Source organism: Cibotium barometz, chromosome 22 (genome assembly GCF_041138505.1).
Source record: "Cibotium barometz isolate CiBa-2024 chromosome 22, ASM4113850v1, whole genome shotgun sequence".
Lineage (NCBI taxonomy): Eukaryota > Viridiplantae > Streptophyta > Polypodiopsida > Cyatheales > Cibotiaceae > Cibotium > Cibotium barometz.
Window position 1 is genome coordinate 41,225,379 of NC_141067.1, and position 3,169 is coordinate 41,228,547.

The 3,169-nt window shown below is 31.9% G+C and overlaps 1 long non-coding RNA gene across 1 annotated transcript; it reads left to right on the top strand.

The window, feature by feature from the left end:
* The first annotated feature begins 733 nt into the window (after positions 1-733).
* On the top strand, positions 734-1,299 carry LOC147626616 (uncharacterized). The gene is made up of 3 exons (XR_015268677.1): positions 734-777; positions 863-1,044; positions 1,205-1,299. It is a non-coding gene; the product is annotated as an uncharacterized LOC147626616 (long non-coding RNA).
* The last annotated feature ends 1,870 nt before the right edge of the window (positions 1,300-3,169 follow it).

Genomic DNA, 3,169 nt, shown 5'->3' on the forward strand with positions numbered 1-3,169 from the left:
TTAGGAATGACTTACTCTATATTGTAGCATATAGGGGCCCTAATATTCTATTGTTGGAAAACAACTTTGAGTATTTATATCATGTTTTAAGCTAAGGACTAGCATGCCCTTAGAATGCCACCCATAGACATGAGCATAGAAACACTTGTCATTAGCTTATCTCTCGTAGTTCTTAGAGTAGACCACCTAAGGCATTACCTTGCAAAGTGGCTAGGATCATGACAACAACCAATTACTACCTTATGAGGAGTTAGCATACTATAAGACTGATGTGCCATAGCATACCCACTAAAAACTCTATATGCACCATAATTTTTTGAGTAGGAATTACCATACCCTCACTAGTTGTTGTCTCAAATAAGTTTGTGTATTTCATTTCTATTTTGCTTTATCTACGTGAGAAAATGGTACCTATAATACTTTTAATGTTCCCAATACCAAACTATTGTGGCAAGATAGTGAGCGCACTACTAGGCATGCATTAGAGGTATGAAGTGGATGAGATTTTAGGAAAGTGCATGGGATTCTAAGAATTCCCCATAATGAACATGATTTGAATGTGTGACTTCCTTGACTGACATGAGTGGGTGAGTCAATGTGGTTGATTGTGAGAGCTTCCACATCATGTGGAATTTGTTGAAGATCTTGAAATTAAGTAAAGATGTGGATTTTGTTAAAAATCTTGAAAGTAATTTGTGGTGTGTTGCATTTTTGTTTTTGAATTTTTGATTGTAGGAAGCCCTTCTTCAAGAAGAAAACAATCTTCTCAAACTAGAGGTAAGAAGTTATGATTCACTGTTTGACAAAGTTGTGTGATGAAGAAACTTAGGTGATCTTATGAAGGTTCTATTGACATATGTAGCTTTCCAAGGCTATTTCTATAAGGGACAATGTTTCCTTATTGGGTGTGAGCACTCATACCATCCAAGAGTGTTCAAGTGACAACTTATCCTCCACCCACTCTATAGAAATAGTAGTTGCTAAATCAACCCAAGAATCTCCAAAATCAATCCAAGAAGATGATGTGACTTCTCTGTATCTTGGGTACGTATGTCTTCTACTTGTATTTTGAAGACTTCAATTAATAAAATCTAATATAGTAATGAACCATGTTTCTAAACATCTCCATTATTTCCATGCTCACAAGTCGAAAAAGCTAATGAACCATGTTTCTAACATCTCACCATTATTTCCATGGTCCTAGGTCGGAGTTGTTTCCATCCAATGTGGAGTAATACGACATGCTATCCTTCTTATAGATGTAATGCCATCCAAGCTACACAAAGCGTCCAAAATGTGTAGATATGGACTCGAATATTCTTCTTGAAGGATATTCTTCTAGTATGTGACTACTCTTATTAAAGATTTATTAACTACATCTATTTGATGTGATGGATTATTTTGGTGATTCCATGTTCCCACATATTAATGATTAAGATAAAATATAGCTACTTTTCCTACATATTAATTAGCGAGTAAGATAAAATATAGCTACTTTTTTTCTAACCTCTTCTTTATCATACCTTATGCAAGGACATTGAGAGACTTCTAGGAAAGCCTTAATCAAATGATATTGTTAATAATAGAGGGATTCAAGGGTAGAGACTAAATATTGCATCGTTGTTTTGTCAATAATAAAGGGATTCAAGAGTAGACACTAGATATTTCATCTTTGTTTTGTTTGCATAAATTTGGAATTTTCTTTGCATGAGTCTTAATTGATATAAATGGATTAAGTTACATATTCTTGTTTGTCAGTCACATATTTTTATCACCTATATATACTAGATCTTTGTAATGCTACTTGCCTCTGATTCCATCATTACACACAATACTAAAGCAAGTTGAGTGGTGGTGGTTTCATGTAGCTATTATTTATGGCATGTATTTTGTTTGGCCTTGATGGTGTGTGGAGTCCAAAGTATATTGAAGTTAAATCACTTCCTTATAAAGATAAAAACTTATTTAACCATGGGAGACATGCATCTACATAATGACAATTAGGATGTTATGCAATCCACATGATTGTGGAAAAATGAAAATTGCACACAAGTGACAAGAAAGTAGATGTTACATTCATATCATGGTTGAGTGTAGGACCTAAGTAAGAGCAACCTATATGGACTTTGCAAAACAGTACATTAGGTGGAATACAAGTCTTAAAAAACAACCTAGAAGAGTTAACATCCGTAATAATTCTCTCTTCTTTGGGTATTTTGTCATGAGCCTTTTGTTCACATGAGGTGTTTATAATATTTTAAAGCTTGCAAGCACATATAAAAAAATAGGGTCCATAGTAAAATTTTATTCTTATCCAAGTAGTGAAATAAAAGATTTAAAAAATCTTAATTTTATAAATATAGGAAGAAAGTTATTAGAGATTATGTATATGGTGGACTATTGTATAATCTTTCTCTCTCTCTCTCTCTCTCTCTCTCTCTCTCTATATATATATATATATATATATATATATATATATATATGTATGTATGTATGTATGTATGTATGTATGTGTGTGTGTGTGTGTGTGTTGATAGCCATTTTTTCGGCTATCCACATTACCACAAGGAGCTACCTCGGCCAAGGAAAATCACATAAACTCTTTGTCATAAACACCTTTTCACTGTAAATAGGCGTGTGTGCGTTAGGGACTTTACCCATATCTTCTATATATTTTCTATATTATTAAAAAAAAGTTTTTGCTAGCTACTCATCAAAAATAAATAAAATTATTACGGCCCATTTTGTGTAAATATTTCATTTCATATAAGGGCCTAAATATGGGGTCTCTATTTTCTCTAGTTATGTAAATACTTCATTAGGTGTGTGTATTACAAAATCTAAATATATTTTTATTTATTTATTACTATTATTATTATTCTTCATAATACTTTTGGACCATCATTGTACATATGCTTCAGCTTCACCATGCATCAGTAAATCCTATGTCCTCACATTTCTACCCACACCATGTAGAAAGCCTACTACCCAAATCACTTTTTTCCTTAGACTATTTCATCTTTTATTCTCTCATTTACCCTAAAATAATGAGGGTTGTATATATTTTTAACTATTAAATATTTTATATATTTTTACTAAATACTTTTTTATATATCAATTATTTTTATATATTTTATTCACAATTAGATCTCTTTGTTTATTTTATTTT